Here is a 14,710-nt window from a genome sequence, read left to right as displayed (position 1 = left end):
GTTAAGAAAACATTCATTCCAGCTCTCTTACAACAGTTGTTTGTGTACATTAGAACACAGGACTATATAAGCTTTGTCAAAAAGAAAAAAATGTTCCCACTTACAGGAAAGTGTAAAAGAATTAGACAGGTAAAAGAGACAGCAGATGAACTAAAAGCTTTACATAATGAAATTAAAGAAAAAGAACACTGAGGCCTCATACTCAGATTTGGGTAAGAGACCACTTAGATATATAATGCAGTTAGCATTACTACAAGAACATTCCCAGGAACAAGAACTATAAACTTGTAAGGGTTGGGAGGAAAAATCTCTCAAGCTCAAGTAAGTCTCCCTGTAGAAACAAAGATAGGGGAAGATACTTTCCAGTATGCATGGGTATCAAGTCCTTATCTATAAAACATCATTGGTAATGACATTTTGAAAGAGATTACATTATAGATTTGTATAACAGAGAATTGATTAAGGGACCATTAAATGAAGTATTAGTCATCTCTGACGCATTATGCAAATACAGTGTCAAAGACCCAGGACAGTATGATTTAGTTGAGTTATTAAAAACACCAGAGCAGGAGTTGGCTCAGCTAATCGATTGCTATCAGGATGTTTTAGTCAAACATGGGAATGATTGTGGACAAGACCCTGACTTTATTCTTAAAGTATGAGGCAGTCCCAAGAAACTTATAAAAATATCCAGTAAAGATAGAGGCAAAACATGCAATACTAAATACTGTGAAAGCTTTAGAAGCTCAAGGGGTAGTGAGAAAAGTTAATTCACCAGCTAATAGTCCATATTGGCCTGTACAGAAGCCAGATGGTTATTGACTTACTGTTGATTATAGAGAACTTAATAAGTTGATACCTAATTCTTTGCCAATAGTAGGAAGCATACCTGATCTTTTTGCACATATTCAGGAAAAAACAAACATTTTCTCCACATTAGATGTGAGTAATGGTTTCTGGAGTATTATTCTGGATGAAGACTCACAATGGAAATTTGCTTTTACTGTAGAAGGTCAACAATATAGTTGGACAAGAATGTCTCAGGGCTTTCATAAAGGTCTAACAGTTTTTCATCATGTAATGCAGGAAATACTAAAACCACTAGAATGTAAACCTTCTATTATTTAATACATGGATGACATACTTGTAGGAACAGAAACTGAAAGGCAGCACTTAAAGGCACTAACAGAAATTTTCCAAGCAATAAGACAAGCAGGATTAAAACTGAGTCCTTAAAAGTTAGTTTATAAAATATTTTGTTACTTTCTTGGGTGTCAGGGTATCAGCAGGACAAAGAAGCATTAGTGAAGACAAAAAGCAACTGATCAGACAGCTACCAATTCCAGTTACTGTCACGGGGTTAAGGCAAGCCCTAGGACTCTTTGGATTCTCAAGGGAATGATTACCAGATTATACAGAAAAAACAAACCCCTTGACTGATATGCTTAAAGGAAACAAAAAGGGAGATGAACGTCTCAACTGGAATGATAAGTCACTAGCAACTTTCTCTAAGGTCAAAGAAAAACTTATTTCTGCACCTGCTTTGAGTGTCCCAGAAAGAAATAAAGAGTTCATCATACAGTTTGGACACAATGGTCTAACTATGATGGCCATAGTGTTGCAAAAGAGAGGATTTCAGTATCTTGTTTTAGGTTATTATTCACGAGCTATGAGTCCAGTTGAGAAAGGAATGAGAGAATGTGCAAAGCAAACCATCATAGCAGAATGGTGTACTGAAGTAACATGCCATATGATTCAAGGCTGTCCAGTTGTGCTACAGACCAAACATGCTCCAGTGAAATACATGTTGGAAGGAAATCCAAAGGGCATGAATAATGCATGACTTGGTAGAATCACTGCAAGTTTTGCAAGTTAGGAAGGAGGAATCAGAGTAGAAATCCCTCAGATTAAGTTTCTACCAAAACTATTTAATTACCAAGGGGAATCTCATAGGTTCATAGGTAGGTACTAGGCTATCTGCCCAAGGGCATTTATAAGCCTAGCTAGAATGTGTTGGCTTTCGCCTCCCTTTTAGATTAGTTTCCTGAGCCTCTGTCCAGCAGGGCCATTGAAGTGATCCCAGGGGTAAATTTATGATTTCCCATCCACTCGTCAAGATTTCCCTTGAAGAGAGTCAGTGAGGGGCTTTGCCTAACATAGATTGGGATTCTATTCCAGAGCAAGGGAAGTCTCTGGGACAGGAATCTATCCCTCCAGCATGTCCTATTTATTGTTATGCTGAGGTTTAAATGCCTAGAGCATGTGGCTCTAAGAGATTTGGTTTTCTTGAGGTGGAGCACGTCCATTAATTCTGGGTTAGACTTGGCCTTGTACGTCAGGCAGAGATCACCTCTGAGTAGGTGGTAAGCAACTGAGTAGAGCTGAAGTTTCTTTAGTTGAGCTGCATAGGTAATCTGTTTGAGGCCCATGATCCTCTTGGTGAGGTACTTCTGTGGTCTTTCCAGCTGTTGCAGGTGTCGAGTAAGGTACATCCCAAATGGGGCAATGTACTCTATTATGGGCCTGATGAGCGATGAGTAGAGGGGAACAATGACCTCTCTTGATCTAGATGTGAACCCTTTCATGATTAGGTGGGCTACATAGGATTTTCTAACCACTTTGGCAATGTGATTATCAAAGGAGAGGTTGCTATCTACTTGGGTCCCCAGATCCCTAATTACATCTTCCGTACTTAGTAGATTACCACCTATGTGGTAGTTCGTGGACACTTTGTTTTTCCCAAAGGGGATGACTATGCACTTTTTGGCATTTAGCATGATGCCATGGTTCTGACACCAGGTATTCATCTCTGTGAGACCCTTCTGGAGGATGTCTGTGTCAGCCAGAGAGTCAATTATGGCCCCCAGTTTGCAATCATCTGCGAACTTGGTCAGTCGATTTAGAGTCAGACATGGCACCCGCAACTCTGACAATGTGAGTTCTATCCATGAGCCAGATGGCAACCCATCTCGTGACATAGGGGTTAATGTTCAAGCTGGTAAGCTTGTCTATAATGCCAGAGTGGGGAATGGTGTCGAAGGCCTTTGCGAGGTCCAGGTAGGATGTGTGGAATACCTTTCCCTCATCTATGGCCTTGGTAACTGTTTCAAAGAAGTCAACTAGATTATGGAGGCAAGATCTGCCTTTAACAAAGCCGAATTGGGTAGGGTCCAGTGTCTGGAGGTTCCCAATGTCTCTGTTAATGAGTTCCATGATGATGTGCTCCATAACTTTGCAGACCAGGCTAGTCAGGCTTATAGGGCGATAGTTCCCAGGATCCATTGTGGTACCACCTTTGTGGAGTGGGATAACTGTTGCTGTATGCCATTCTTTGGGTACATAGCCTGTGGTAAGGCTGAGTTTGAACAGTGAATTTAGGTGAGGGTTTAGTTCATTTTGGAGCTTGTGTAAGATGCAGCCTGGGATACCATCCGGTCCCATTGATGCTGTGTTTTTGGCTTTGGAAAGGGCTGTTTTCACCTGTGTGTCTGTGATGTCTGGGACTCTACATTCTTCTGGGATGGACATGGGCCCTTTTGGGGGTGAGGGGAGTAAAGTTTGCACTGAAACTGACAGCCAGGATATTGGCAATGTCAGTTGGTTGTGTATTTTTTGCCATTTTACACTAGCTCAGAGCAGATCTGAGAGTTGCCACCTAGATTCTTGACATAGCTAAAGAAGGCTTGTGATTATCTTTAGAGTCTTTGGCAAGTTTTCTTTCGAAGCTGGCCTTAGATGACTCTATGAGGGATCATAGTTTCTTGCTAATACTGATCAGGGATGCCTTCCCTATTTGGGATTTTGCTCTATCATGTAATAGTTTCCTCCTTCTGTTGTACCAGACTGGCTTCCTCTTTTTGGAGGAGTGAGTCTTGGTTTTACTTGCGATGGCTCGATCCATGCATTCCTGTAGGTGCTTATAGAATGCATTTGTAAAGGATTCTGCAGTTTGGGCAGCATTATCCTTTAGCAAGGGGGCTTTGAAACTTTCCACCTCGGTCTTGAGAAGTGTGAAGTTTGCTTTTGAAAAGTTTTTCACAGTGGTTTCCTTGACTGGGGGTGGGGTCGGGATGTGGATTTTCATTGTGATTAGTTTATGGTCTGATCTTACCAGTGACGGGTTTACCTCTGGTGTGGAACATTGATCCCCCATGTTGGTGATGATTAGATCCAATATGTTGTCACCTCTTGTGGGAGTGGTGACCAGTTGTTCCAGGGCGTTAGAGTTTATAACTCTAGGCAGCATTGGGCAAAGGAGTTAGTGCTTGAGTAGTTTTCCCAGTCAATGTTTGGGTAGTTGAAATCACCAAATATCATGGTGTTTGGTAGGACCTTCATATTTTCCAATGTTCTCAGGAATGCTGAGTGGGGGTCCTGAGACAAGGTGGGTGATCTGTAGCAAGCTACAATCTGAAAAGCAGCTTTGCCCACTGTTAGTTGCACATGGATGGTCTCCGAGGTCTCGTGCTGTACCACTAACCTGGAGGTGTGGGTATCCTTGATGAAAATGGATACACCCCCACCTTTTGTATTTCGGTCCGGGTTCTGGGGCCGAAAGGTATGGTATGAGTTATAGCCTGGTAGTGCTGGGGTGCTCTGGAGCCTTGAACCAGGTTTCTGTTACTGCACAGATATTGATTCTCTCCATATTGAGGAGTGCCTCGAGTGTGTGCATTTTGAGGTTTAGACTTCTGCCATTGAGTAGCATTACCCTCATTTTTTGGTTTCTTGTGTTGTTTATGGAGGTGGGTTTGTCTTTTGAGCCTTGCCTCAAAAAGGCACTATGGGGGTGGCAATAGCCTTAGCCAGTATTTGAAAGCCTAAGGGCGACAGGTGCAAGCCGTCTCTGGTGAAGCAACGTGGCTTGTCGAGCATGTCATCCCAGGCTGACAGACACTGGATCCCCTTTGAACTACACCAATAGCTTCACCAGTTGTAAAAAAAAAATAATCATTTTATCTTTATACTGTGGCATCATTCTTGGTGAGAGCAAGATGCTACTCAGGGTCAGGGTCATACCGGCCTGAGCTACATGATCAGAGAGCTCCTCTATGTCTCTTTTCATGTAGTCCAGGGAGGTACGTCTCAAGTCATTCACACCAACATGGACAATGACAGAGTCATATTTGTACCTGGTTTGGAGTGACCTGAGTGCTTGTGTTATGTGGTGGATCCTGGCACCCAACAAGCAGCTTACAGTAACCTTCTCCTTGTTCAGTCTAGTGAGTGGGACGTCAGTGTGCCTGACAATAGAGTCACCTATTACTAGTGTATTGGGTGTGTTATTTAGCCTTAAGGGCTGTGATTGAGTGGCACACTGACTTTGTAAAGTATGTGATACGTGGTTGTTGATGGGGGGTGGAGGTTGCTTGGATGTCTGCTTTGGGGGTCTCTGCTGCTTTGGCAGATTTTTGTTTAGAGCCTCCGGGTATGTTTTTGTGTATTTATGTGTGTTGTTTGTTGGTGCAGATATGACTGGTCTATGTGAGACTGGTAGTGTGGTGCAAGTGTTTCCCTTCTCCTCATGACTGGCTGTTCCAGTCTTGGGTTGAGAGAGCTTGCCTCCAGTTTGGCTGTATAGTTGCATCTCTCACATACATTTGTGTTTGTTGGAAGGAGAAAAGGGTTGTCTGTGTACATGAGGCAATTGTAACATTGCCTCAAGATGCCCAGATTCACCAGCTGGACTGGACAGTACACCTGAAAGTGCCCTTTGGACATGCCTGAACAGATAAAGTGAACTGTTTTACTGATTGTCCGGTAGGGACGAATAGGGAGCCCTGTTCTTCTATATAGTATAGGGGGTGTAGTGCTAGTGTTTATTAGTGCTTACTAAGAGATCTGAGCACGTGCTGGAGTTTAAAAGGAAAGGTTAGAGTGCTTAAGTTGAGAGTTTGACTAGTTCCAAGGAAAAAACTGAAGACAGACTTCGTGGAGCCGGGAATAGTTTAACCCTAGCTAACCGGTGCGCAAAACCACGCACATGCGGGTTTTAAAGCAGGGAGATGAAAGAGACAGAAATTAGCCCAAAATGGCCAATAAACTACTAGTTGCTGGGCTGAGACCACTCCTCCAGGGACAGATAGGGTGCTCAAAGCTCCCCATTCTCACTGGTGAACAGAGAAACTTCCTTCTATCCAAGTAAGGTATGGGCAACATAGGAACTTGTACCACATCCCTGAATTCAGCACAACCTGAAAACTGTACTAGACTAGCTTAGAAAAGGTGGGAAACAAGAATATTTATTTATTTATTTATTTATTTTTCAAAAATACAGTAACTTACTCTAAAACACTTTAAATGCTCAGAAAAGGCTAGCATACTTGAGTGTGTAGCCTAAAACAGTTAAACAGATGATTAAAACACAAAAATGACTAAAAACAACTTTACAAGTGCAATCAGAAAAATAAGTACAATACACAGCAAAAAAAACCTTTTTAGAGCACAAAAACAATAGAAAATCGCGTTTTAGGTGAAATTAGTGAGCAACAACAAAAAATGCAGAGAAATGATACTTAATCAATCCAAAGTCTCTCTTTTGTCACTCTGCTGCTTGTAGGACTCTGCAGGACACCAGGCGGAGCTTGCTGAGCTGTATACAGGTGTAAACCATGCAAATGCAGGTTTTAAAGCAGGGAGACGAAAGAGATAGAAATGAATGTCCTGACTTGGAAAATGAGGAGGAACACTTAAGGGTGGGCACCCAAACGATTGAAAGAGCACCAGAATTGTATACAGATGGATCCAGATTCTGGAACTCTGAAAGAGGGTGTTCTATGACAAGGATGGGCAATATACAATGTAGAGACCAAAGAACACAGGAAAGGTAGTCTCCCAGGGGCATGCTCAGCACAAAGAGCTGAACTAAAAGTAGTTAAACAAGCCTTGTTATTGCCCAGACCTGTAAACATTTATACAGGCAGTGAATGTGTAGTCCGAGTCTTAACATCATCTCTTCCCATTTGGGCAAGGAGAGGTTTGATAACAGCTGATGGTAAACCAATCAGTCATCAGAAAGTTGTTAGCAGAAATTTGGAATTTGATAAAAGATGATAATCCTTCTACAGTGAGTATAAATAAGGTCAAAGCTCACATCAAAAATGAGGTGCATAGTCAGGCTAATAAAATAGTAGACCAGCTAGCAAAAAAGGGGACCTTGACTCCAAACAAACATATCCAATACAAAATATTCCTCAGTACTGGGCACGGGAAGTAAATAACATGGAAAAAAAATAAAGACAGGGAAATGGTGCAAAATATTTTGAATAAGTGCCAAATATAAATGGACTTATCTCTAAATCCTTTACCTTTGCATTGTACAGCTTACATTTGTAAAGCTTAGTGTACAGAGTATGAACATAGAGTGGAAAGTAAGGTATGTAAAATCACCCAAATTCAGTGTGATTGGATCATCATAACACCTACTGTATGTGGATTAACAGTGATAGGAACAGATGAAATGAAGCCATTATGGGGTCCTGAATTTGAACAAAGTGCTCATATGACCTTAAATGCAAAAACAAACAAAAAAAATATCAGCAGTTAGGAAGCTTAGTAAAAATTCTGAGAGGACAGCCAAACATCATCAAAAAGAAAAAAATAGAGGAATTTGAAATAGTACAAGGAAATTAATGGAAATGGATTAGATTTCCAGAACTTTGGTTGGTACCAGGAGAATTCAAAAAAGGTCCTTTATAAAGAATACAAATAATTGAGCCTGAAAAGGGAAAAATGTTATTAACTTATTATCATAATTTCCTAGGTCATCCAGGAAGGGAAAGACTACAACAAATTGTTAGTTCTAGATTTAAATTGGAAGGAATGACAACAGACATCCAAAATCATATAGATAGATGTGTCACATGTGCCATGCACAATGTAGGAAAATGTAATAGAAGAAAATGATATAGACTCCCACAAGCATTGGGACCCTGGGAAAGGGTACGAATGGATTTTGTAAGACCTCTTCCAACAGCACCAGGAGGGTTTCATTTTATACTAATTTTGATAGATGAATATACTGGATAGGTGGAAGCTCAACCAACAAAAAAGGAAGATAGAAACTCAGTTGTTAGAATAATATGTGAAAGGATTATTCCTACATGGGGAGTACCCCAAGAGATACAGTGTGATTAAGGGACTCACTGTACTGGAAAAGCGACAAAACAAATGTGGAAAACTTGGGGAATCAAGCAAAGGTTTCATACTCCTTACCATCCTCAGAGTTCTGGAAAAGTCGAAAGAGCTAATAGAACTCTGAAGGAAGGATTAAAGAAAATGATTTCTGAGTATGGGAATCATTGGGTAAAGCATTTACCCAACATTTTGATTAAAATGCAAAATTCTCCTCAAGGATGCGGGTTAACTCCACATAAATTAATGACGGGTCGACCTATAAATTTACAAGCAGGAAAAATCCCTTATGGAATACCATTAGAAGAAACAAAATTGTGGGACCAGCTCCAACACCAAATCAGTTGGGAAAAATGAAGGGTCTGGGAAGCTGGACAAGCCCATAATCTAGAACTTTGTAAGCAAAATGAAATTTGGGAATCATGGGATGTACAACTGGAACAAGGAGATCTTGTAATGGTCCACCAGTTTGGAAACACAAGCAAATGGGATTCAAAATGGATAGGACCCTACATTGTTACCAAAGTGGGGTTAGTGGCTGTACAAGTCCAGCCATATAAAAATCAGCCACCAAAAATGGTGGAATTCATAAAGATCATGTTAAAAGATTAAAATGGAAGGGAGAAAACTGAATAAGATATGAATGTAATAACTGATATAAAGGGACACACTATCAGATAAACTAATAAGAACATGACTTTTCTCTTCCAGGTAATTTCAAGAAGAAATATCGAGTCATGAAAATCTTGATATTAATCATGATCCTGACAAGTTTTTACACCTCAGTACAAGGAAAAGTGGACTTCAATACCTTTACCAAATCCAGAGATGCCGGAAGCTGTTGAAGACAGGGGGGGTGGATGGTGAGAGGGGCACTTAGTGATTTAAAAAGGGCAATTTTGTAAAACTATTTACTACCACAATATAGGTTCACTTGGAGGACATTTTAAGCTTAGCCAATTTCCCTTTTGGTGCTTGAATTAACATTTCCTGATTGGTCTTACCTATCCCATGGCAGATAATTGTATATTAGCTCTAGTGAGAATAAATGTGATCATATTATAAATAATTTGAGGGGACCCATGTAAGGGATGCAGCATTTAGGAACTGCCTCTATCCATTAGTGGCATGAGGGGCAATCCTGGAGTACATTTTCTATTACCCATCCTTAGATCCAAGTTGCATTTGAATATGGATAGGGATGAGCTTTGTTTTATTTTAATGGATAGTCTGTTCTGGAACAGTGGTAGCCTTTGTGATATATATCCATCTCTTGAAGAATAAATTGCCTATGCTACATTAAAAAAATGATAAGCTAGTAATTTTGCAATGGGGAATGGATGGCAAACTGATAATAGAAACATAGTGACTAGGTAACTCCTCCAAAGGAGGACATTCATAAGACTGCAGCATCTACTCCCTTTAAAGTACAACAGAGTACAGTATCAGCCATCCATCTGCATACTGTGGGAGAAGGACCCACAGGCTTCTGCATCAAAGCAAGTATACTACCTGTTGTGCTAATAACAATGCAATTGACTTGGCATAAGTAGCACTAAACTTATCTTCACCTGAAGCTCTCAGTTCCTTGTAAAACCCAATTGACACTCAACTAAATCTCTCACTTTGCAGCACAAGAAACCTGGAAAAAGCCAAAATTTATTTGGGGGGGGGGGAGGCCCAAAACCAGGGACACATTTTAAGTATTGCTTGTATAATCTTAGAAAGTTGCTAAAATAAAGTGTTTTGTGTTATCATGTGTTTCCTGAAAGATAAGAAGACTGAAACTTAAAGGGCTATCATTATTTAGTGAATTCAGTTCTCACTGATTTGCTAGAAAACCACACATTTTAAGAGGAACAGACCAAAGGAATGAGCCAAATATTCTGTGAAAATCTGGACAGTTGAGAGCTATGGACTCAACTCCCTGAATCACAAGTGGTGGTATGGGTAGAGAATTCAGGCTCTTGTTTGAGTGAGTAACACTAACCACCAGGTATTCCTAGCTGGGGCATTTTACACACACACACACACACACACACACACACACACACACACACACACACACACACACACACACACACACACGGGAGCAGCATAAATCCTGCAAATAAAAGAACAAAACTCTCCTTACCGGCATGACTCTGGCAGCACCAACAGAAAATCAGCAGCACAAGTCCTGTAACACAGAGCAATAAGAGAACAAGAACAGCTAGTTTAGTTAGTTTAACCTCTGCATGCAAATCCACATTAGCATGAAAACTCCACTTCATTAATTTTTCCAAGTAGGTCTTGCAGCTGTAAAAGTAGAGGGGCTCCCCCTGGCTCTATAGTTCCGGCACCCATGACCAAATCACTGCAAATGTACTCAGTAACTATAAATCCTAAACAATGCTGGATATGTGCTGAAATACCACAAGATGCAAACAGTAGGAATTCCATTATGAACTATTCCATCTACCCTTCTGGAAATGTTAAATCTCATAAACCAAGACTGCATTCCAAGGAATGACTCTATCCCAAAGACACACCCTTTCTTGAGCCTTGTCCATACAACTGACTGCTGAAGTTTGTTTACGAGAAGAAGGAACAAGTAATCACCCATTTATTGAGAAAAGGTCTTGTAATATTATTTATGCTACCTGTAATACCAGTAAACAACGTTTTAAATGTTTTAGTAATAAAACTTTAAAAAAAAAAGTTAAAACGAAACATTGGGTTACATGGATGGTTCCAATTCGAGCAGGCATAAATTCCATATCTGGTAAAAGAGCCTACAAATAGCTTCCTGAGAAATGGAATGGATTGTGTTATTTGGGACATGTAATTCCATCCATGAGACATACTACATTGCCTAATTCTAATATTAAAAATGTTAGATTATAAAGATATATTGACATAGAAAAAATGGATGTATGAAATGATGTCCTTGCAGGAGTATCAGTCTTTCTATTCTATGGAGCAGGAAAGGCTATTTGGGAAATTAGGAAGCTGGCAGGCCTATCAGAGGAATTAAACGTTACCATAGAAATGACCGCCATGAAAACTATGGTCTTACAAAACCATATGGCATTAAATCTTGTGCATCAGTAGGAGAGGAATATTGTATTTATATTCCTGACAATGAACCTGAAATCAGGAGTCACCTCAAAATAATTGAGGAAATTGCTCAAAAAGCACAAATAAAGAAGAAACATGGTTCTCTTGGCTGAGTGGTTCTGTCAGTGGCTGGGGAGGAAAACTAATGCAGCTTATACTGGTCATAGTTGGCATTTTAGGATGTATAAGCCTAATGATTGTTGTCATCAAGTGTAGAATTGAATATGTAAGATGACAAGCAGTACAAGTTTTTGACAGTGGATCAAGTGCATCAGGTCCAAGACATTGTACGATTTATGAAGTACTGTGAATCAATGAAGCTTGATATTCACTGAATAAAGTCAACAAACATGCGCTCTCATGTCTGTTCAGAGGGAACTGTTATAGTAATCTTGAGACACCAGCATTACGAAATCTTCCTTGAGCAGCATGTGTGAACAATCTTATGTGAATGCCAGTGGCATAAAATAATGCAAAGCTGCATGGAAATACAATACCTGGCTAAAAGGGCACCAGCCAAGGTAAGATAGTGCTTATGAATAATTCCTCTCTTTGTCAAGGCATAATTATGAGTATAAATAAATATTTATATTGAAAATAATTCCTCTAATAATCAGATGTCAGACAACAGATGTAAACCAGCTATAAGACTTCACATTGTTTTTTAGAATTGTCAGCTCTGCCTGCTAGTAAGATAGAAATAACCTGGAAAGTTCACAACAGCCTGAAACACGGGTCACACACTGACACACTCTGATGTATTGTAACAGCAGGGAATGGCTCTTTATTAGAAGTTTTATAAACATGCAGATACATGTATTAATCAGTACTTTTCTATTTCTATCAAAACATTCCTAAACTATATGTGTAAATAATAAACAAACTGTAAAATACATGTTCTGTAAAATGTACATATATGCTACAGACATCAAAGAATAAGAACATGTATATTATTCTATTTTATACATCATCTATAGAATGAATGACAGAAGCAGATGTTGTGCCTTACATATACATGCTGCAGATTTTTATATGAAGTCTTTATTATGCATTGGCATTATATTACTTTGTAAGTTGCAAACTTTCATCAATTCTGAATTATTCAACAGTAATAATAATGTAAATATTAACTGCAGCTGTAACAACAATAAATAGTCTTTCTCATTAGAAATGTTAGACAATTAAGAAGTAAGAACATAGGATGACAAAGTCAAGCTGAGGCAAGAAATGCTTGCTCTGTACTTGTTATAGAAAAGGAAAATTGCTGTAGTAGTAACCTTAAAATAAAATGCATGACTAAGTTAGGACACAATGTATGTGTAAAGAGACAGGACTACATCTGTCAAAATCATTTATAAAGTGCTGTACTCATGAGTAAACCTTGTCAGTCAGTCAGTCAGTCAATCAGTCAATCAGTCAGCTACACAATAAAATAAACTGTACTGACCCAACTGGAGATGCCTCGCTTGCTGATCATTTATTTTTCTTGTTCTTCTAACTGCCTGTATTGTTCCTCATAGGTGCAGTGCTTGTAGATACTTTTACAATGTGTGTATGTATATATATATATATATATATATATATATATATATATATATATATATATATATATATATATATATATATATATATATATATATATATATATATATATATATAATATGCATTAAATGTGTTTTCCTGCAATACAAGGTGAATTGTTTTATGTTTTTTGCATTTGTGCTCCACTGAATTATGCATAAACATGGTACACAGCCAAAGGAAAAAAAGTAAAAAAAAAAAATGAATTTCAGCTACTTTTTGTACGGCAAATGAGCTTGGTATCAGTGTGTGTGCATCAGAACTCTGGAGAGTAGTCAGTGAAGAATATGCACATCTCATCTAACTTTCTCTGTGGCAGAAGGTGTAAGTGCAGTGAGCTCAGACAAAGAGGACAGCTAATGCAGGGCTCAAATCCAGTTTACAGATAATTTTAGGGGGGTGTGAATACATGTTGACATACATTTTGTTATATCATTATATTGTTGTTTGAAATGCAATTATTCTCAGTATTGCTAACATATAAGCTGTTGTCTGTCCCCATCCCTTTTCCATAACTTGTCATTACCCAAAGTCCAGATAATGTGTGCCAGACATTAAAGGTCTGACGTGGCAAGGACAGAAGGATGAATGTGTCATTGTAATGCACGTCTTCCTGTGGTCATTGTTACATATACATTCTGATTCTTTAAATTTTTGTTTCAATTGTTTTCTATGTTATTGTATATTTATGCCTTTTGAATTTGTGCTCCACTAGGCACTGTGCAATCATGGTTTACAGCGAAAGGAAAAAAAGTGAAACATTTTATCTTGGCTGCCTTCTGTACCACAAATGAGTCTGGTGCCAGTGCACGACCATCAGCAGTCTGGATAGTACTCACTGAAGAAAATACATCTGTCATGTAACTTGCTCTATGGCAGAAGGTGCAAGTGCAGTGAGCGGAGAAAGAGGGCAACTGATGTAGGGTCTGAATCTACTTTACAGATAATTTACAGTGTGAATCAGAATGTCATTTGTCACATGATTAGTAATGTAACAATAAATAGAAATAAGTATCATAGCTACAAATGTATCAGTAATGCTTGCTAAGTAAGTACAATATAATGTGTGCAAATTATGTTAAACATGACAATGATATTTAAATTAGAATTGCAAAAATTTGTATCAGTAATGCTTGCTAAGTAAGCACAATATAATGCATGCAAATTATGTTAAATATGACAATGATATTTAAATTAGAATGCACTTGCATAGGTGTGATTTCCACAATATGTTTTGTTATAATTACTATGAGTTATCACATATCAGAAATATGTGTTTAGGGGGATTCACTTTAGAAGATTGCAAACCCATAACATTGAAATTCAAACTAGAGACCAAAATCTTGAAAATTCAAAACACTGAAAACTCAAAACATTGAATCTCATAACATGGAAAAAACATAGGAAAGCAAAATGTACTATAATCCGGCACAACTACATACTGAAACAAATAAAAAACAAACCATATTGCACTTCTTCAAATATAAGCAGGGGGGGCAAGCCCCCTGCACTCCCACACCCCCTGCTACTTAAATATATCAACTCCGAGATCGCGCTACACTACACTAAGATGTCTTAAGTTGTAGTATAGCAAGTAAGAAGGGAATATGACTGAAGTTACCTATGAAACTCCGGTAAGTATGAGAAAGATATGTAGTAATGTATAATGTTTTAACAGTGAAGTAGTGTTTCTAAGAGAAGGTTGAGGATAGTTTTTTACAATTTAAACATGCAGTCATGAAGCGTGGAATGGTATGTTTACCATTTTGTTCTGTGTAGTGCGATCTTGGAGTTGATATATTTAAGTAGCAGGGGGTGGTGGGGTGCATTATAGTTGGAGAAGTGTAATTTGGTCTGTTTTTATTTGTTTCTGTATGTAGTTGTGCTGGCATATATT

The sequence above is a fragment of the Protopterus annectens genome, chromosome 2.part0 (assembly GCF_019279795.1).
Source record: "Protopterus annectens isolate FY-2018-M chromosome 2.part0, PAN1.0, whole genome shotgun sequence".
Classification (NCBI taxonomy): Eukaryota; Metazoa; Chordata; order Ceratodontiformes; family Protopteridae; genus Protopterus; species Protopterus annectens.
The sequence above is the reverse complement of the archived record's forward strand: the minus strand, read 5'-3'. Positions refer to the sequence as shown.